The sequence below is a fragment of the Neolamprologus multifasciatus genome, chromosome 2, assembly GCF_963576455.1.
Source record: "Neolamprologus multifasciatus chromosome 2, fNeoMul1.2, whole genome shotgun sequence".
Taxonomy (NCBI): domain Eukaryota; kingdom Metazoa; phylum Chordata; class Actinopteri; order Cichliformes; family Cichlidae; genus Neolamprologus; species Neolamprologus multifasciatus.
In genome coordinates this window covers 23,037,401-23,061,057 of record NC_140440.1, presented here as the reverse complement: position 1 = coordinate 23,061,057, position 23,657 = coordinate 23,037,401, and positions in this window count along the sequence as shown.

Below are 23,657 nucleotides of genomic sequence, written 5' to 3'. Positions count from 1 at the left end.
AAGAGTCATGTTACAGCAAAGATACTTTTTGCTCTTTAAGTTTAAGAATCCTTCACTGGGACACATGTTGTTCTAAGGCCCAACTCCAGGCCTTGAGGGCCGGTGTCCTGCAGTTTTTAAATGTGTCCGTGATCCAACACAGCTGATTCAAATGGCTAAATTACCTCCTCAAAATGTCTTGCAGTTCTCCAGAGGCCTTGTAATGAACTAATCATTTGATTCTGGTGTGTAGACCCAGGGTGAGATCAAAAACCTGCAGGACACCGGCCCTCGAGGCCTGGAGTTGGCGACCGCTGTTCTAAGGGGTTAAGCTTAGCCGTAAAGCCACTAAAGCTACAGTGTTGTACTAAAGCTATTAAACGCACAACAACACGTGTGTTTGTGTAACATGTTCAGCTGGCTTTCTGTGTGACCTTCCTAATTTATTTTGCATATGAAAAGAATCTCCATTGTAAGCTCCTTGCTGCTGCAGAGAATGGCAACATTCAAAAAGTTATACATTGCAGCTTTAAGCCCACAAAGACAGCCTCTCTACTGCACTCAGATGTTGCCAAGAAAATGAGAGTCATTTGGAGTAATGGCTTCCTAGAACTCCCCTTACATCAGCATGAGTGTAAAGGAGGATGAGTGGCAAGCCACCAGGATGTTTTCACAGCTCAACAGGAATCACCACCTATTCAACAGGATTGCAACCCACACGCAAATAGAAACGGAGATTATCACCACACACATTCACAGGACCTCAAAGTGCACACGCACACCTACGCACCGCACTTAACTCTTAATTATCATGGATGCTGGAGTCATCAATTATTAAGCACACTCTAGGCGTTGCTAATGGTATTTTTGGAGTGGAAGCTTTATCTACTGTAAGAAGGTAGATGTCTAGTTTGGGAGCCTGTGTAATAATTTATTGTGCCCCAGAGCAGTTTAAATGCTGTCTGTATTTAAATCAACTCCAATGTCTCAGCAAGTTTAAAGTTTTTTTTTTTTTCCTGTCCCTAATTTTTGCATCCATTTGGATTGCAATTACTTCTTGCTACCAAGCAAAGCCCATCGATGCTATCAGACAAAACATTTAAGCCAGATGCTCCTGTATCGCTGTAGTGCGAGGAACTAATCTGCACCACTGTATTACTGTATTACACATTGATTCATCAGGTACTTTTATCATATTCTTTCTTTTTTTGTTTACCAAGGGAACATTGGGATATTCTGATTCATGGTTACATAAATGACTTAACAAGCAGACAGAATATTTTAGCATTTAGATTCATACTGTCTCACTTGCTATAATGAAGGCGGTTTGACTGACAGAATATGATATCAGAGCAGATGGCTGCAGAGTTTGAGGCCAGCGGGGGACATTTCGGGGGAAAGAGACTATCTGTTAGGATGCACTGTATGACATTTGCATCCAGTGGTTTAAAACAAAATAAAACACCTTAATATCAAGGCGCCATGACAAGGCTTGAAATTCACCTCTTGGCTTTAAAACAAATGCTTTCAATTTGGGACAATCCAAGCATCACCAAAGTGAGACATTGCACCGTGCGAAGAATGGATACTGTATCTCAGAGGGAGAAAAGGGAAACAGTGAAAGGCTTTCGTAGTGAAATCAGCAGTGTTGCCTGTCAGCTCCTCCGTAATGGAAAATGTATTTAAAATGGGGTCTACTGGATCTCATTTTACGAATCATTAATAATAAATTGGTGCCATCAATCCTAATGATGACGGGTCCCCTATTATCAGGCCAGCATTTGGGAAACTTCTCCTGGCTTGGATCAATTAATTCCCCTTTTCCCTCAGCATAAAACATCTGTTTGGTTTCAGGAAAGACAGTGTTGCATAAAACAAAATACCTTGGGCTTTGTAGCCTCACTGGTTGCATGTCTGACCTACTTAACCTCTTGCTGTTAGCTTTGCTGCTGATACCAAGGGACGGCAAAGACAGAGATCACGCTCAAGGCAGTGGTCACATACACTATAGGAGGATTGAAGAAAGCTACACCACTATAGCAAGTTAAAGAGCCGTGACTGTACACGCTCCAGCTATGACCACACTAATGAGAAGAGATTATTTGGAGTACTGAGGACATTATGGTTAGATGATCATGGATATGTCCTTGGAATAACATCCATCAGTCACATTTTCCCTTCGCTTCATGCCATGTTTATGACCAGGGCTTTAATATGCAGTCGTTATAAGGATTTACCTTCACATACACTTCATACAGGTAGGTCACTGCACCTAGTCACAGGTTATCACAGAAAAATAAATAGGGTGCCATTTTATTAAACTGTAAACAGCGCTGTTTTCCTCTCTCATCAAAGCTACGGGCTGGCTTCCAGCATTGGGAATGTTTAAAATGTGCATGTCAAGACATTTTACAGCAGAATACTTCTTAGGAACATTTATGGGCCCTCTGTGGCTTCAGTGATGTATTACCACACTCTAACTCTGAAAAGAAAGCAGCTGAAAGAGTGTTGATTTAATTAAATTAAAGCTGCAATTAAATAGCAAACCCTGTCCACAGCCAAAAACATTTTGGGTGTGTTGAACAGTTGTTTTACATTAGGATTAGACAGAAGAATACAAATGATGTTAACTGAATCATGATATCTATTTGTTCGTTTAATCAACGGTAGCATGTGCATTTTTAATTCCCCATTACTTCTGTGCAATGTCAACAGTAAGAAATTTGTTTAATTTTAACCAGGAGAAGTATACTATTATGCTAATAGCGGCTCGCTTTAGCTAAGGGGCAGAGCACCAAACTCGCTCTTGTATCGCCTGCATGGATTGCATCAGCACTGCGGTCTGCGAAATGCACAGAGGTATCTATAAAAAATGTGTGTGGGAGTGCACATGTTGCTTTCAATTTATGCATACTAACTACGTGTGCACTGTAACCTTACCAGCAGCAGTATTGCTAACATTAGCAGCTTATGTTTACTGCCCTGGCCTTAAATTCATGGCTATTGGAAGGCAATAAGCAAAGCTGTGAGCCGTCTGACTTTATACAGGTACCTACTTATTGCTGAAATTGCCAAATGCAGATCAGTGGCACTAGTCCTGTAACCAGAGAAGTAATACTCCTTAGTTGGACCTGGCTAAAAAGGTACCACATGTATGGTTTCATTACCTGTGTTTACTATGTTGGTACAGAATAGTTCGATTTCATAACAAATTCATATTCATCCTTCTCAAAGGAAATTATTAAATTCATGAACTAAGTCCTATTTAAAGTCTTGCTTAAATCAATTTATTAACTAAATGCAGCCGGCGTTGCACTGGCTGTCAAGCATAAGCACAAATCCCAGTGGGTTGTTGTGTTGATGGGCCAGTGGACCATCAAAAATGCCATAAAGTTTTTACCAGCACAGCAGTCTGTGTCTTAGCAGCCCTCTCTATCTGCTGCATGTTGTACTAATATCTTTGAAAGCTTAAGAAAACCCCACAGTTTTTCTTCCTAATCTAATTGAACACGCATTGTATGAGCTTTTGCAATGAAAGCCTATTTCTGCCTCAGACTAAAATACTATCTTTGATTTTAAAGGCGTTCGAGTAGGGAGCCATTTGCCCAGCTGTGCTCTTTCTCATTTGATCTTTATATTGACTATACTGACGATATATTCCAATGATAATGTTTTAGCAAAGGATCCTATTTGCTGAGATCAGCAAGCACTGTCCTTGACATGATAAAACACCTCTTTTCTTAGGGTGCACTTATTCACAGGACAGAAAACTTTGAAGTTTATATTGCTATTCTTGTTAAAAGATTATATTTTATGGCTGTACGGCCAGATTATCAAAACTCAAGAGGTGGTGAAAGGGTCCCGTCAAGATACGGTATGTCACACACCTAACTGTGCAGCACAAAACTTGCCTTACATTATTCATGGTGTCACAGATATACAAATGTGGAAACCTGCAGACATTAACTAGCTTGGCCAAACTAGTCCTGGACATTTGACCAGGTCATAATTATGGTTTCTGGGAAATTTTATAGAAGTAGTGATGATCAATGTCTGATCAATGGAAAATGGCAAAGGAACAGAGTTAATTAAATGTAAAATGTCTACACACCACAGAAATTAGTTTCTGCTTTGGATTTGTATCTGATGCAGAATTTATTGCTTAATGTGCATTGAACACTTTATTCCATGATAGTAATGTTTGTATCTATTATAAATACTTACAGTTTAATAAACAAATGTGTTTCATTGGCAGTTACTGCTTTTTTTTTTTTTTTACCAGTAACTTAGCTCTTGACTCGGTGTTAATCAAGTAGTAAGCGACAAAATTAACTACTATATTCTGTCAATTAACGGTCACCACGGATTTATGGAGATCCCCTCAGCTTTCCTCTTGTGCCACCATGAAGATGGTAAAATGGTAAATGGCCTATATTTGTATAGCGCTTTGCTTAGTCCCTATGGACCCCAAAGTGCTTTACACTACATTTAGTCATTCACAAACTGGTGATGGCAAGCTACATTGTAGCCACAGCTGCCCTGGGGCGCACTGACAGAGGTGAGGCTGCCGGACACTGGCGCCACCGGGCCCTCTGACCACCACCAGTAGGCAACGGGTGAAGTGTCTTGCCCAAGGACACGACGACGAGACTGTTTTACTCTTATTTTCTAGCCACTCAGTCTCTGAATTTTAATATCATTTTAATTTCAATTTCCGTTCAACTCTAAATATAGGGGTTTCACTTGATTGCATTTGAATGCACAGTGATTAATTTCGTGGCACTTCTTTTTGAAACAAGGAACCACTTCAGACTATCAAGGTTTTGTTATGTGTGGTTGACGACTGATACTAATTGCCTGCCAGGTAAACTGACTTACTGAGGGAGTTACAGCAGAATCAAAATGAGCCACTTCACATATTTATTCATTCAGTTAGACTGGGCTGCAGAAATCCTAAGGTGAGGCAGCGTCTGAAACGATTCTCAGAAAAAGAACAAAAAAAAAACGTGTTTGCCTCTATTCATCTGTTCCCCATTGTAAATTAATGTTTTCTGGCATGGAATAGGTTCTCAAGAATTAATACAAGTGTCCGTTAAGCCCCTAAAGGATGTGCTGCTAACCGTACTGCAGTGATGCATACTGAACAGACACATAATAACAGGAATAGATGCTTAAATTCTTGTTAGAAATGTTCTGAAAGAGTCTTTCATTCTTGGAGCATCCTTAGCCCGAGTCTGCCGTTTGTTAAGGCACCGACTGGGTGTAGCTTCTCTCTGTCCCTGACTCGTCATGCTGCTGCTCAAACTCATATGCCAGATCCACTGCCTGAAGCCACAAATGAGTCATGTCTGCTTGCATGCAACCAGGTCTCACAACCAGGTCTCACTGAAACAGCGCTAGCCCAGTTGGCTTCAGGCAATCTGTGACCATTCCCGTAACATTCATCTATCAATACTGACAAGAGCCATACCATAGACATTAAGATCAATGTTGCCAAAGTATTCCAGTTGCCTCAGGTTGGGCTGAGCTTTGATTCTGTTACTGTCTGCACCTCCTTTACACCACACAGCCAAACACGGTGTCTGGGATTTAATTAAAAAACCTGACCTTTGAACCCCCCTCTACCCTTTCCTCCGATAAACAGTTGCATCCATCTTGACAGGCCATTGATTCGAGAGAATGTAATTAGGAACTGATAGCCATTACGATCCGCTAAGGCAAACGATAACGTCATAACACGTTTAAAAGCTGGTGTTGAAATATATTTCGCTTGTCATAACATCCACTCGTCATCACAGATACAGCATGCAGCACAAAAGCAGCATCGATGCAATCTGATTTGAAATGTCTTTGGCATGTCAGATATATTTGCAGCGGCGTCTCATTGTGGGGTTGCATTAACCTGTCAGCCTGTGGTGTATCGGTTCATAAGAAATACGTCACCAAAAAAAAAAAAAGTCGAGCTGTTATTTACAAACATTAGCCTCTCGGGGCAGAGTTTTCTTATCTGAATTATGTCAAGGCTTCCCAGTGATGTGGTGCAGTCGGCTCGGAGAAGCCGTGCTGTTATCTGAGGAAGCATGCGAAAATAGGTCTTTATTGTCTGATGCGGTTGTGTTCATGCCACGTCTTACCCTGACAAACAAACAAAGCACAGACAGCTGCACAGATTGCACTTAGCGAGCAGCCACTCAGGCTAAGCGGACAGGAGTCATCCCAAAATGAAGGGCGTTTCAGGTAAGAGGGGATGTCCAAGGCAGTTCCTCAGCTGGATTGGCTTAGAGTAAGACAAACAAGGCCGTTTCACTCACATCTACAAGCCCAGTTGTGACATTTGCTTCCATTTAGATGATTATAAGTGACAGCTACCATGTTCCGGCCTTTACTTAGCAGGACGCTGCGGCTCCTTCTGTTTTAATTATTCAGGTCTTTGTTGGACAGAGTATTGCACCTCTCTCCCAGGCTTTTAAACAACATGTGATTTGTTACAAGTAACTCTCATCAAGGCAAAGATGCCTGCATAACACTTGAGTGGTTAATTCTGAAGTTCAGAACAATCTGGAGCCATACTGGTTCTCTACGGCACAACTGCCTGAACTTAATGTTAAAATTTTGAAACGTCTTGAGCCCCACAGTGATTAAATTACATATTCTGCTTTCCAATACTACCATACAGTCTGCTAAATTACAAAAAAATACTTTTTATTAGTTTTTATGTTTTGTTCCTACCATTTTTTTAAAAAATGGAGTTTACTTTAATTAGTTTGTAGATTTTCATGTTTCAATGAAGTTTTTAGAGTTTTCAAGGGCAAGATTTCAGAAGCAGAGAACAGGTTTTGCAATACAAACACTTTGCAGAGGCAGTAGACTCAGGCAGTATAATGAAATTCCAATCTCGAAAAAAATGAAAGCCAGAGCTGCCCCATATTAGTTCTTTTAAAAAATTATTTGACCAAACACCAAAACCAAAGACATGCAACATTTTTCGGGTAGCTTTAGTGTTTTTTCTGAAGTTTGTTTTTTAATTTCTGTTAAGAAAAATATTCTTAACAACCAGTTTTAGATAATTCAGTCTTTGAAGCTCATTAAATGCTGTTCTTTAAATGAAAGGCAAATGATCATAGTATGTCTTCAGTAAGGAGTCCTGCAGAAGATTATATGATCTCAACATCACACGGTCACTGTGGACAGAACCCCCTGAGGCTTAAATTCACTAAACAACTACAACAAATTTTCTAAGGTTCTAGGAAGAACCGACAAATAATTTAAGCATATAATTTGATAAGAAAACTGCAGAGTAAATATCCACTGTAATTAGTGGATATAGCATTCACAGTATATGAAGTTAATTATGAATAAAATCTATTCATGGCATTATTTTTCAAAGCATGCTTGTTAAAAAAATATTTTTACAGCCTTAAATGTTTTCACTGGTACAGCATTTCAGAATTAAATACATAGTGAAGATGCTGCTTTTTCTAGTGTTCTGAGATGCGCTTCTGAAACTGAATTGGTCTGGTGACTTTTGCATTATTTTACATCTGTGTTCAAAGCTGAATATACAGAATGTAAAGATACAGTGCATCAGACATTGCTGTTACAAAGTGCAGGTCAATTTGGCTAAAAGCATATAAATTAAACCTAAAAGGTTTCTGCGTTATTACACTTCCACACCAGTATGGTGAGCTCTTCAAACAGGTTTCAAGTTAGTGGGCACAACATCAAAGATGGAAATGAAATGTTTCTTTTTGATGAAAGATTCTGCAGCAGCAGATTCCTGGGAATGTTCAGTGTGCGTTTTCTAGCTTGTCTATGCAATCAGTTTTAGGGAGTTAGGCTTCAAAATAAGACACCTTTGGGTAAAGTTCCCACTCACTCAAGCTTCTTTAACAAAATCCGATTTGTTGCATGTTTTAAACATGTTTATTCCAAAGCACACACATTCAAACATCCTACATGGAAAATGTGTTTTTCTGTCGGTATTCTGTTATTTTTCATCCACTCGCAAGAGATGCGTGAACATCATGCATCCTCCTGCTATTGTTGTCTACCAAATCATTGCAGACGCTTCAGTCCAATTTGTATTTTCAATTGCATCATAATGGAAAGATGCCAAAAATGGCACTTTATTCTCAAGGATTTTGTGTACAATTCATACAGACAAACTTGAGTGTGAAGTGGCTAATTTAGGAACATCACTTACGATACAATAGTTTCTCTCTCTCTCTTTTTTTCCTTTGGTGTTGGACAAAGGTTGTTTAAAATGGACAAAGTTGATGGGGATGAAGTTAGAACAAAAGAACTAATTTGCAAGTTAATAGCGCTTAATCAGTTTGTCGCATTAGCGCCTGTTATAACAAAGGGATATGGACAGAGGGATTTAGACAAAGAGGGTTTAGAGCTGGTGAAAAGGCCAGGGCCCACATGTGATAACATTACAGCGAGTTTAACATTGTGCTGGCTGAAGGTGAACAACTGTAGACTTCGTAGCCAATAATGTGGATGACTGTGCTCAAATATGCAGCAGTTAAATAATCAAACAGCTGCACAGAGGTAGGCCTACAAGCACCTGATCGGCCGCCCTGTGAACGGTGCCCCTCCTGCGCCCCGTGTGTTCAGACTGCAATGTATTATAATGCTTATGTAGTCATTTATGAGAGGATTATTTAAATAAAGCCCTTTTCCACCTCAGAGTCTGACTAAGAGTTTCCAAAAATCTGGAATCTGGAGAAAGAGCGATTTACAACCTGTAGCTCATATCTGAATGAGTGCCCAACTTCTCTGGGATACAGGCTAGACTCTTGACTCATTAAGGTGATGAATATTCAATTTACCAAGATATGATCTTATTCTGCAAAAGAGCAATATTAATAGGGCTGGGATACATGGCCTTATCCAAACACATATAAATTAATCAGCACTCCCAGGTGTAGGCAGAGTATTCTGCAGCAAACATCTGTGGCATAAATTGCTCTATTGCTATCACATCATGTCTACCCACAGACAAACAGGAGATTTAATGATTTTTATGTTTACATGTTTACCCCAGGAAACGTGTCTGTTGGCCCTAAACCCGTGTAAAGAAAAAAAAAACAACTGAAAACTTAACTGCAGCTTTTGAAAATTGCAAAGGCCTCCATAACATTTTATTGGAGTTGTTACTTTGTAATAGGATTGTTATTTCCCAGATGCAATGTGATATATATTGGGCTTTCATTTATCTAGAGGCTTTAATTGCCTCCACCTAGCCTGTTTAGAAAATTTGCATATGTTAATGGGATACCAGATTCACCCCAATAAAGCAAGGTGATCTCATACTGTAGAGCTTCCTAGCAACAGCCGGTTGTGAAAAGGGACACAATGGTCAGTTTTTAGATGATTTACCTTCACCTTTAACTCGGGTTATACGATCACAATCTGGTGATGGTGTCGTATATTTTACAGGTCTAACTCTTGAGTGAGCCTCCGCCTTCCATTACAGCTCAGCGAGCAGTGGCAACGGGGAAGTTATAGTGTTGGTTCAAAACAGAAGCATCGAGCAGATGGCGTTTTGCAGAACTTGCAATGATTTTTCTTTATGGCGCTTAAGAACCAACGCAACTTGGATTGCAACCACAACGGCGCCACTAATGGCAAGTGCAGATGGCGTTTTTGACTGTTTATTGATAATGACCCAGAAACCAGGTGAGGCTGCTTTGCCATTTCTTGGTTGATTGGGTGTTGACTAACAAGTATCAGTCATAATTGCTCACTGAATTAGGTTATAATAGAGTCATAATTTCCTTCAATCATCTGGTAATAGTTTTTTCAGATAAAATGTACCTTATTATTGTCAGATAAAGATATAGATGTGTTTTACTTTTTGACATCCTTCATCCCAGGCCTGCAGAATCATAGCAGGGCACTTCTCTACACTGCAGAAGCTGTCAAAAAGAGATCTGACCTTTGGCGCCTGTGAATTATCCTGTGAGCACGCATCATAGCTTCAGGTTTCTGCCGAGGTGATTAGGTATCTAGAGCAATACGCCCGTGCTTTTTCAAAGCCATACAGATGAATCTCGTGTGATAAATATTCTATCAGATGCCAGTCTTTCTCGATGAGATCTTGCGTGTGCTTCTTAGAGTGTGAGCCCAGTCTTTCATGCATTACAGTAACAGGGAATTTTATTTTATCCCAGTTTCTTTTTCTTTTTTTTTTCATCAGTTACTTACAGCAACTGTCAGGACATGATTGCAATATATTTAGAAATGTGACAACACAAAGATGCTTTCTTACACGTACGTAGGCTGCTGCATATATATATATATATATATATATATATATATATATATATATATAAAAATATGGTTTTCCAACCCTTTTTCATCCTGGGTTGTCAAATTCTGATGTTTCTTCAGAGCAGCTAGCATGTCACAGATAAACAACAGACTCCTTTGGTATTTGTGCCATGATGAACCTAATGGCTAGACAGCATATCTCTTCCAAGCGATCACTTGTTCAGGACCCCTCAGCGTCACAGAATACCATTCCGCTTCATGTTTTTAAGACTTAATGTTAAGAAGTGGCATATTTAACCCACACCTTTTAGTAAACCTAACCAGGCAGTTTTGATGCCTAAATTTAACCAAGAAGTGAGCTAAAGTACAAAACAAGTTACGACAAAACAAAAGAAGTTACGACAAAACAAAAGAAGTTAAACAAACACAAAAGTCGTCGTCTTCTCTGCGCTCAGATCAATGTGGCTCATGCGTCAAGGCACTGATGTCAAAGGATGCTCCGTGCATGTCTCTGTGACGGCAGCAGCTTCTGACAAAAGTGCACTATTTGATGCCCTGGGATGAAAACGTGCTGTGATTTCTTACAGAGAGCGCTATTGCTTACAGAGATAAGTGAGCCAGACTTCTGTTTGAGTCCAAAAAAGTATTTTCTTGGCTCTGTGGTGCGCTTGCTGTTAAGTTGCACGTGGAATATGGAAGATCGAAAGAAATGCTCAGAATCAATATGGTTTTCTTTTAACAAAATGTTATCAGTTATCGCGCAAAAGTGCTTCTGAAAAGAATAATGACCTTAGTTTTTTTTTTGCTTATGATCAGCTTATATCAAGAGCTCTTTCCCACCTAATTTTGCTGCCATCGTGCTTTTTTTTTGTCCTCTCAAGAAGGATTGTTTTGCACACATGTTCCAAAGAGTCCATCTGAAATCCTGCCTGCTCAGTGCTGTTGTGAACGATCATATTGTAATTGGTCAGAGACCTCCCAAATAATAGGCATATCAAGAGATTTTTACACAACACTCTGACTCACTGCACATAGCCTGTCATTCTAGCACACCATCACTTCAGATGTTTGAGTCTTCATTTGCCATGACAACAGTGCAGAGGATAGAGCATGAACACATCTTTGACCAGACTGGGGGGTAAAATAGGCCTGTATGTGTTGTTTTCCTGTCACTCTCCACTTTATGTAACAAACATCTATTAAAGCCAGTGCTTCTCCTTGCACAATCCAAATTGCTTTGCAGAGCTGATAATGGCATTTTATCATGCGTCTGCAGACATCCAGAGACCATTAATGGATGCTCCCTAGCTGGGTGTAACATGATGCACTAAGCCAACTGGTCAAGTCACAGGCTGGGAATTAAACCCTTTCGGAAAATGAGGTGAAGGGGATAAATGCATCCCCCCCTGTTGTGCTCGAAAACATTTGCTGTGCTGTTGGAGTTGTTATGCCCAACACACTCAGTTTGGCCTAATTATGGAGATCAACACAAGTTGTCTGTTGTTAAAAACCTGCAATTATTCATGAAAGTGTGGTCTTTGAATTCTCTGATCACAGCCTGAAATAAAAAAGAAAGGAAGAGAGACACTTGAGCTGCTTACTGTTCTGCCGTAATCACAGCCACATATTAAACATAACCAGTTATGATAACGAGGACATTCATTAAGCTAATTAATGCATTAATTGGAAAATGTTCTGTGTCAACAGCCGCGGTTTTACATAACCCAAGTGGTATTGATATGATCTCTGTACTGTAAAGCACAGTAGTTACATAAAGTTTAAAACAAACAATCCATTGTTTGTAATGAGCATGCAAATGTGTGCAAAAAGGTGCTCCAACTGGTATCCTGTGGCTTAAGTATGAAGGTCTTGAGTGATTGTATTCCTTTGAATGCATCAACAGGCGTGCCACACCCAGGATGTTATCTTCCATCGCGGTTGCAGAGCAAGAGACAGAGAATTATGGAGACACATGGTTAGAAAATAGAGCCACTGGTCAAACAACCTGATGCTAAAGCATGCAGCAACAGCGATGGCCGACGGCCATGCCTCAGCTTGGCCAGGCTCGGTATTTACACAGCTGTGTCTGGCCTGGAGAACATCAATGCAGGTCGTCACCTCGCCGACCGCAGTGGGTCACGACGGTACGCAGAGACAATAAACAAATTAGCACAATCTGCCTCGACTCAGGAACTTGTGGGCTGGCCCTCAAGAACACTGCTAACAGTAAACACAGTATTTATTTCCGAGATGTAAATATCATCTATCTGAGTGTGAGCGTTTATTTACAGGAGGCTGATTTTTATTTCTACTCACTGCAGTCAGTTTTCCTACAGAGTTAAGCCATTTCTCTGAGCTAGTTTCTGTTATTAATGGCATTTTAATTGGATTACTGGTAATTGTATCTAATCATGATGAGAAAAAGAGAGAAAGGACTACTGTGCATACCTTAGAGTCACTATCAGAGATACTGTGAGCAGAAGGGGCTAGCTTTGAGCAGCATTTTTCTCCTACATGTAGCTGTCCAATATGATGCTTCTATTAGCATTGCATAACTTCACCAATGGTTTATTTAGATTCTTTGCCCAAAAATGTGGGCTGACTGTAAACAGCTTGCACTGATGCTTCTGATCTAACGGAACAATGCACCAAATGTTCAGAGTTCTCTTACTGTGGATTCTCCTGCTTGCAGAGAATGCACTCTGTTGAGCTCAAACCAATACATGAGCACTTATATATACATTTAATCAAAAAGTTTTGATCTTTAAGTTACATTTAGCCCTCATTCCAAATCACACTGTCTTCTCTGATATGTATGCCATTAATTTTTCATATAAATCCACCCTGTTACCTAACCCGAAGCAACTAGCAACCTGTGTTCTGCTCTTCTTTCCCTCTTTGCCAAACCGCATAAACTCAGTCACATGTCATGTGTCTAGATTTATTAAAAGGCAACTTGGGTCAAAGGTTTAATAAGCGTTATCGATTTCTGAGTGTTGTTCTGCAGCCATGCATAAAAATGATTGCTTGAGGTTCATCAAGCTTTGTTTAAATTCTGACAGTCTGTCTGAATTAGGTAATGGAGTTCAGAAATATCTTTGATTTTTCACTGGAAAAAAATGTCATTCTGTCAACACTGCTCAATATGAAGTTTTATTCTTTTTTTTTTTTTCTTTCTTTCTTTTCTTATACATAAATTTCCTATTGAACATAAATAATGTGGCATTAATGCAGGTTTGAAGAGTGAGAGAAGGATGTTTCTAACCCCCACAGTTAATGCTTTGTGAGAAATGTTAAATTTAATGTCAGAAGAAATATACTGCATGGTAGGAATTCGTGGATTTACAGGAGACTGAGAAAGTGCTTAATATTTAAAGAGCATAAAGAAAATTGCCCTTTCCATGATGGATCAACAACTTCAGCTGGGTAAACACGGTAAAGTATGGAGCACTCCGGGCCTGAGGAGCAAAGCAGCAGCTGTGATCATTTTCACCTTTTCAATGGCTCCTGTCACGCCTGGACGTCCAAAACCTCACACAACTCGTTTCTAGCATGAAATTTTACATCTTGAAAAGTGAGTTCATTGCGTCTCTGCAAGTAATTCACAAACTTTTTTTCCCCAATCTTTTTTCAGTGCTGGCTGTGCTGCTGAAATACATTTCCATCAAACACTTGACTGTTTTAGGCACTGTGGGATGAATACTTATGCCAGAGAGTCTGCATATAGGTTTGGATGTGTAAGTGTTGTGATAAAGGGTGGCAGACAATGACTTTCATATTGGTCCTCAGCCTATGCTGAGCTTTAACACAATAACTGCTGTGGATAGTCAGGATTTCTCCAACTTCTTGATATGTGTTATTGTGCGCTGTGAGCTGAGATGTGCACCGCGCTGCCCAAAGAATACCTTTGCAGTCTAAACAATGGAGCCCATAAATTTTGACATCATTATGAGCTATTCAGATGCTCCTCGCTTGATGTGCATATTTAAGAAGCCAGAGGGCTTTCAAAGTTAAACATGAAATACAAATGAGGTCTCCATGAAACCAAAGCCTTTACAGTCTGCTGCTGTGTTCTGCTTAATTTTCTCTATCTCCCTCTCTATCTCAATCATGCTCCTCCAATCTGTTACTGTTAGCTTTACATTACACAGAACAAAATAAACAATGGCATTGATCAGATCATTAGTCGGTGATGCTTTGGTGTGTGAATACGTTTAAAATGCATATTTTCCCCCCAGTTATCCCAAGGGGTGGATCGTTACAATAATAATTTCTTTAAAAAATGAAAAGTCTGAACTGAAAAATACTCCAACTCTAACAACTCCCCCTGGGAGTGGCCACTAAAGTAGCAGCCTCTGGCATGATCAGAAGTTTTTGACCAGTCATTATTTTCCAGGCCATCTGATAAAGCCTCAGCAACAGGCATAACTCACACACACCTCAATTCACCTGCCAAGGGCAAGTGCACAAGGTCACATTTCGCCTCGGGTTACCACAGTGCAGTCCAGCAGTGCTATGAGCTACTGCTGTTAATTATTAAAGTTTTTAAAGTTACCTTTCACTATACTGACTTTTAAATAAAATATAAATATACATGACAATTTTGCTTTAATGTTTTCCCCCCTAAAAAGGGCTCCTTCTTCCTCAGTATTTGTTTAACATGCTGTAATTTGATTGCAGTAGAGTGGGTTTTAAAAAGAGCTTCTGTCAGATACTGTGTCGCATTAAATTTTTCTGAATTTTGATAACCTTTCCAGGATGGTAAAAAGTTTCAGAACTTCAAAAGAGTCTTTGTGGTGCTTCCTAGAAATATAAAGCTGTGTGTGTGCGCGTGTGTGTGTATGTATGTATGGTCAATGTTCATATATATATATATATATATATATATATACACACACACACACCAAGGATGAGAATAAACCTCACCAAAATAATGTATTTATCTTCCTAACTCTGGAAAAAGGAATTACTTAAACTATGCACTATGTGCATTGCAGAAAAGGAAATAAAAACCCTTTTAATATTCCTGTTTCATCGTCACACTGCCATGATGGACACATGGCTTTGCTGATTAAAAGAACCTGGGAGCAAAATGCATAACAAATAGAGGCAGGTTTCAGTGCGATAAACCTCCAAATAGATAATGTGTGTTCATTTTTTCCCTAATAATTGCTGTTGCAGCTGGAAAGAAGAAACAAGTTGGAAGAAATGCCGTTTACTAACTGCAAAACAGTGAGTCTGCATTATAATAAAGACAAGAGGAACATGATAGAAATGTGTGAAGGTATAAGTGTGCTTGTATGGTGCACTATATCAGTCACAAATCTATATTCATGGGATTGCAGTGGTAGTTCCACTGTTACATCACGTTATTGAATTGCACTGTATTGCACTGCATTTGGTGAGTAAAGCCGGCGACTGACTTGTATCAATTTCTTGTCTTCATAAAAAATGTATCGGAATGAATCTCGCTCGTTGTGCGCGTTGTTGTGTGTTCAGATGTAAATCAAATGCTCTCAACGGGTGAGCTCGACATTGCTGTTGGGCAAACATACCATGCAAGCTGGTTACACAGTCATAATTTTCTATCCAAACAAATCTACTGTCAGCATCTGTTTTGTGTTTCTGTTGTCCGTGTCAGCTTTCCTGTACTCGTGTGCTGCCAACACAATGAAAGGTATGATGAATGTTGTGCTTTGTGATATAAACGGGTATTAGAGTAACATGCAGCATCTCTGCAGTGAAGAGGCTTTCTCTTTTTTACGCTCGTGTCTCGAAGACATGCTGATGATCACAAATCCACACTGACCTTGTTCAATGTCAGAGGATGTGCATGTTGCTGTCTGAAATCTGCTGTAGTTTACTGGGTGTACAGCAACCCAATATTGCTCAATAACTGTTTGCAGTGATAGGGGGATGTTACTAGGTACAAGGGACAGTGGAATTGCTTCTGCAACAGAACAGAGATGAAAATAAATGAGCGAATAGGGATGTGGGAATTATTCTCTGAGGTACTGCACAGTGCACGGCTTCTTGCAGAGTAAGGGTAGCGGAGAGCCACAATCAAAGGAAAAGCTGTTTATCTTTGATTTCCTTCAATCAGTAATCAGGCCCCTGTTTTTGTCAATTATTTGTCCCTCGTTGACAGCTCGTAAGCCCATAAGATCCAACACAATGCTGAGCCTCATAAAGAAAAGCAAATCCAGAGTTTATAGGATTACCGACTCCCTCATAAACTAGGAACTCATCACCCTCCTGAGTGAATATTCCATTTATAGGATTTATTTTGCAGATCCCAAACAGAGTTCACCGCTTTGCTGAACCTAAGGAGATCAAATGGTAGAGCCTTGATGTCAACAGTGTGCTAGGCTTTTCAATATGCATCACCTCAGCTGACACGGTGAGAGGTAAATCTGAATGGGACATCAATACTGCGAGGGAGCAAATTGAACATGATCCAGAATACATCAGCTGAGAGACCTCAGAGAGGGGGTTAAATGGGATATCCTGTAAGGATACAGAACATATGCAAATAATTCATCCAGGGGTAGTTCTGCCCCAGGGGTTACGCGAAAAGAATGTGGGATAATAGAAATTTAAAAACTGGCAGTAAATTGATCTCAAGTAACTCTATTGTCCCCTTAACCCATATGCTACAAGTTAAAAGAAATTGCATGCTTCACATGTGATATGAGAGTGAGTCAATTTTATCATGCTGAAGCCAGATGCAGGCGGTGGAAAATTTACTTAGCAAGCAAGAAAAAGAGGCCATGCAAGATAACTGTCTAAAATTAATTGTTATATAGTGTTTCTCTGTGTACATCTTTTTTATTTTCCAAATTATAATAACCTGAAGAAAAATATTAATTCCAGAAATCGGTTTTACGGTTTAAAATGTATAGACACTGATTTAACAGCCTGCTGAAAAAATGGGCAAAAGTAGGGGCAATTCTCTAAATCTTTGAATTCAGCTTTCAGTCCCACTGGTATATAAAATAAAGTGCCATACAATCTCCATTTACAAACATCTATGGAAGCATCGGTCATTAAGGGCTCACTGAATTCAAGTGTGGTATTGTAATAGGATGTAAGTTCATGAGATTTCTTCCCTCATAGGTATTACACAATCAACTCTAAGTAGTGTAATTGCAAATTTGAAGCATTCAGGAACCTCAGGCTCGAAGTAGCAGGCAGTTACAGAGTGCTGAGGCACATAGTGTTTAAATGTTGCCCCTGATGTGCTGCACATTTCCAAACCTCTTCTGCCATTAACATCAGCACAAAAACTGTGCGCCTGGAGCATCACTACATAAGTTTCTATCGTCAAGCAGCTCCTGTAGCTATAATGTGTAGCTGTGTAGCTGACCCAGTACCACTCCCACATTTAGAACAATGCTTACTTTATTTTACTGCATTTTCAAAAGGGCAGTGATAATCAATTATTGTTGTTGAAAATGTATATTAATGAAGGTTATGCGTAAGTTTGATCTGATGTCACACATCTGTCTGCTTCCCAGGCGTTGGCGACTAATTTAAGCCATACATCACTGCCACTTTCCCAAGTTCATTGTGACATCACTGGTCTAGTCCAATCATCTTTCTGCTGGCCTTCTTTAGGCCAATTAGCCTTCACTCAGCGTACTTTAAATCTCACTGCGTGTCTGTCATTCGTCCTTGCAGACGCCTTCGAACCACCCACCTCCTCCCCATTACCGCCTTTCCCTCGTCACTCAGGCTCCATTCAAGCCTCCATATTCATCTCTACCACCAGCGTCTAGACTCCGGGGGTCCTGCCCTAATCCCTGTCAATGCTGGGATTCAGTTCTGCTGTGACGGGACATCAGCGTCTATCCGCTAAATACCTCAAACTGAATTCTGTACATCAATAACTCATGTTCAATTCCTTCTAATCTCCTTATTGAAATATAGTACTGCAGTTGCTACACTCTGTGACAGTATAGTGAGTCACTGCTTGCTCTCCTTTTGTCATTTTATGGTACATGAAAAGTGTTGAGGTCAAATACTATCGCTCAAATACTGGTAGTACTTGCACTGGTTTAATTGTAACAAGATGATGTGTGTGGGTTTTTTTTAGTATAATATTGGTATTTCCATCCATCCATCCATTCCCTTATCAGGACCCCAGAGGACTAGCTACCGTAGGCCGAGAGGTGGGATACATCCTGGACAGATTGCCAGTCTGTTGCAGAGCTAACACAGAGTGACAGACAACCAATCACACTCACATTTGCATGTCTTTGACTACATGTCTTTGGACTGTGGGTGAGTCCAGAGAAAACCCACACAGATAGAACATGCTCCACACAGACGGTGGATTCGAATGTAGGGCCTTATTGCTGTGAGGCTAACCACCACTCCACCATGCTGCCCTATATTTTCATTTCAAATATCACAGTTAGCGGGTTTTAAAAAGACCATCTGTCAGATACTGTGTCGCATTAAATTTTTATGAGATTTTATAACCTTTCCAGGATGGTAAAAGTTTTAAAACATCAAAATATTCTTCACAGTGCTTCCTAGAAATATAAAGCTGTAAAAAGAACACTGAAATGTTAAAAAATATATAAATATTAATACCTTAACCTACATCAATACTGGTATTGACACAACATTTACACAATCACTCGGTAATGTAGAGAATAATCACAACTGCAAAGCAAACCAATGAAACAGATGCAAAAACAAAAAAAACTCAGATATGACAGCTCGATGTAGTCTAATGGTGCAAAATTTTTGCTTAACGATGGAAATGTTGTAGTGGAATCTTAAACAAATGAATTTCAAACTTCAAATTAAATCGACTTGTGTGAAGAAAGTGTAGTTTGTAATACAATGTACGCAACATTTCTATGGTAACAACAATCTTTGTAAAATCCCTCATTATTCACATTCTGTGATGTGAAAACATTTTGATTGACATTCTGCTCATTGCTACACAAAGCCCACACACTTCACAAAGTCTGCGGTTTGTGAAGTGAGTAAAAAGAAAAACAAATATCTTTCTTTCTTGTCACACACACAAACACACACACACACAGATACTCAAGTGTATAACAATAACATTTAGCAATTTAATTTTTATGGTAAAACCATTTTTGCAAAAAAAAAAAAAAGAAGATAAAAAATCCAGTTTAGCCCTGATTTTTACTAAAGCATCAACTTCAAAGTGATATTCAGAGATGAGCCACACAAAACCCAAATAAAAACAAACCTCTTTGACGCTCCCATTTTCTTCTCTGTATTTCAAAGTTGAAATGAGCCCATGTAACAGGCTCGCACTGTTTCTTCCCTCTCTACAAATTCATCTTTTCATCTCAAATCAGATCATACGAGAACTCCCAATGCAGCTTGAAGACATTTTGGCTGATTTGTTTCCATGCTCGTTTTCATCTAAGCATGCTGTTTACATTCGATAGTGTATTAATTTATAAGAAATGCTGCACGTGGCGTTGTTTATTTATGAGATTGTGGAGCTGCATCTAAGCACAGTTTGTTCTTCCCAGGAGTGGAGATTATTACCACAAACGACATTTTTTTTCCCTCTTATTTACTTTTGCGTGATTTTCAACACATGTGAAAATAAGAACAATGTCTTGGAATGACACATATTAGGGGACTGGCTTTGTGCCTTAGAATGACATGTGTGGGCTTTGCTACAGCAGAATAGTTCCAAGTGTATGAATAATTTTGAGCTCAGAATGATAACATTTAATTGAATGAGTCAGTGGGAAGGCTGCGTTTAATGCCAGAGCCTATTATTCCTCACTAACAGGGCATTTTCCTCTACTCTGATGATATCACTCACAATAAGGTACACTATGAAGCACATATGTGCTAACTGTGTGGCCTTTTTCAGTCGGATACATAAGTGTATTCTATATAGGCCACAGCACAACCTGTTACAGATGACACGAGTAGCAGAGGGCATTATATCAAATGTTGGAATATGCATCAACATCTTTGCCACGAGTTCCTCTGTCTTTGTTTCTTAGTCGATAACATTCTTACTGCATTGAAGAAAAATCAATGTGTGCGAGGCATGATGGTATTGTGAATTCTAGACACACCAAGCTCCTCTGCAGAAATGTCTCCTGATGACTGAGGACGGTTGTTGTGCGTGAAAATTGCTCATCATCGAGCAGTCAGAGAGAGAACGATGCAAAGGAAATAAGTCAAGGTAAAAATCGAGCTTTTTCAACACCTTCTTGTGTGACAGAAATGCGCCTCCTCTCTCCCTCGGCTTGAGAAGTGCACGTGGTAAACATGAAACAGCCAGGAGATGGGGGAAAAAAAGAAAAAACATATCAAATATTCTGTGCTTTCTCTACAGTTATGTCAATACCGGGGTAAGTGAATACTCAATATTCTCCACCGACCTCCAAAATGACGAGGGGGGAGGGGGGGGGGTGTAAGACTTACAACTGCTGCAGTGTATTAGAAAGACTTGGCACAGGGAAGGGGCAGGGGCGGAGCAAAATAGTAAAATGAGGGAAAGACAAACTTAAGATTCAGAGACAAAGAGAAAGACAAAATGTTTAGTTAGCCTTGGAGGCTAATGTTTACATGACTGTAATATGCTTCTAATACACTCCCATCTACAGCCTGATCAATTATTTACACAATATTTTCCTTTTATACTTAAGTCATGCTTTTAGCAGAATGAAAAAGGAGAGTTAAATGGTTTAATTCAAGCTCTTCAGCGGTCTTTATAATATATTCAGACTTATCAGACATGCTCAGCCTACACTGGTTGTATTGAGTATCAGATCACAATCCACAGTCAGTGGCTTTAGCCTATAACACATGGCTACATGTTCTCGAGGGAAAACTCCTCCGCACAGAGGAACATGTAAAGGCATGTGCTGGCTGAGGTCACTGTTTGATGAAGTGATGCTCTTGTAAAAAACTCATTAAGAGAACGTGATGTTGTTGTGTAGGAGGACATATGGATTGCATTGTAAATGGTGAGATTTGCAGAATACTGTAACAGGTTGGCGTGGGCTCAAACTGAGTATTTTCTCTTTTCCTTTTGCCCTGTTTAAATTAGGACATTGGTTTCATGGAGTTAGAGAGTGGGTGACACTGTAATATGTTTGCTCCCTCATTGTCAACATGATTCAAACAATAATGAATCAGAAATAATGTTCCAATCATTATTTGTAAACTTATTTTTATATGGGCCAGTCTGCATTGTGACTGATTTTACCACTAAAATGAACTTTATGTTGATGTTGTGACTTTTGTACTTTTATTCAATTAGGGTTTTAAATCTAAAACTATTATGGGGTAAGATCAGAAATGAACACAATTCTACCCATGAAAAAATCCAAACCCTTGTCTAATTTAAATGTGCTATTTTCGTTTTTAAGGTCATATGCTTGTGCACCTCTGGATGACTTCCAGGATGGCTGGGGTTTTTTTTTTTGGTGGAAGTCCTGTTCTATTTGTACTTGCATTTCTGTAATTTTAGTATGAATCTCAAAGGTGTGCAGAGGGCAAACATCAGGCTCTTTGTTGGACTGAACAAACGTTTATGCTGAGAATTATCTGGCCATAACCCAAAGACCAAACAGCAGTTCCCACCTGAAAAGTTCACGGTGACCAAACCTTAAAATGGCACGTCAGTTCAAGAGTGAGACAAAGACGTCAACTGTGGTGCTCAACCAAAAGTCAAAACCAAAAGTCCAGTTGTTCAGGACTGAACTTGGGATGAGCAACCTAAAAATAGCAGCTATGTTGATGAAGAAGATGTTTTTAAAGCAGTTGATTCACTGCTTTAAAAACCTCTACATACTAGACACACAAAGTCTTAATAAACATGTTCATCAAAGCCTCATCATGCAAGTTGTATCAAATGCTGTTTATCAAATGACCCAATGTTGAAACTAAGGTAATTTCCTCTATATTCTTATTTTAGTTTAGCTAGTTTTTCAAATTCACAAAATCAGTCTATTTACAAATTCACAAAGTCTTTTTTTAGTTAATTAAAAATACTTTTTTTTTGATGAGATGATGAGATAGCCTTTATTTGTCAGTTGCAGGTCTTTTGCCCACAACTGAGATGACAGACCTTGCCGTACATACAATACAAACATCACATTGGGGAGACAGGTCAGGCTAGGTAGCAAGGAAAAAAAACATCGAAATGTGCAACACAAAAGGATAATACAGGAATGCACAGGTATCAACACACCATAACACAATAAACACAGACAAGCAACATGGGAAAGTGTTCCAGTGTGTACATCTGATCCGGGACCGCTGCAATCTTCAACTGCGCCTCCAGCTGACCCGATGTCCACATCATGGGGGAGGTAAGCGTTGGAGGTGGCGTTGGATAGGGAGTGTGATGCGTCGGTGAGTGCTTATCAGTATCAGTATATGTATGTGTGTGCGTGTCCATAGTTCAGCTGAGACAGTGTCCTTCGCCCCGCCAAGCTAAGTAAACAGTCTTCCAGCCAACCCAGGTGGCCTTGTAGGGAATGGGAAGGAACAGACTCAACACAGTCGTTATCAGGGTGTTTTTGTTCAGCTCCGGCCTTGAGCCCGGCGCCGAAGGGGTAGCCGCATTATGATGGTAATTTTTCTTTTGCAAACAACTCATGAGAATTTCAAGCTGTTTTTAACACTCCACACTGGTCTCTCAATCTCCCGTTAATAGCTGCGAGTTTCTCCGTGATGTTATTAGCTGTCGATTCTGTAGTCTTGTCACTCTTTTTTTGCTCACATAGCAGATTCTGAGACCTCACGACCACAGCCAACTGATCCAAGATGTAGCTTCCGCCCAGAGATGTTGTTCTGAGCTGATACTTTCCTAATGTAATCCAACATACATACGCTCAAAGGTGTTATTCTGAGCATTCACTGCAGTCGTAAGCGACTCCAAGCTCTTAACAATGCTGCCTTCAGTGAGCCCTTTCTGAGAAGTCGCACCTGTCGTTCCAATCTACTTTCAATTTTTAATTTAGTTTTACTTAACCAATTATAACCTTGTGTTGGTTTTTACATTGTAGTATAGTTAAGCATCTAAATACTCCTTTCTCCAACAGTTTTTCACCATAAAGTGAAAAACTGTTTGTTTCTTTATTCCACTGTGTGGAATAAAGAAACAAAAGGAGAATAAATCAAAATGCCACAATAAATGTTGAATGTTTGTTCTATACTCTCAGAAGTGTAGCTTAGTGGTTACTACAGGTCAGAGTGATACCTCTTCAGGGACCCATAAAAAGATTTGTCAAGTCCCTGTGTCTTGATGTCAAGTGGGCATTTAAAGAGATGGAGCTTCCTCTCTGACCTGGTGTACTTGTCTTGTCAACTTAACCGAATAAGTCTGCAACCATCACACTGAGTCAAGTAAGTTTGACCGATTTTGTGCAAAA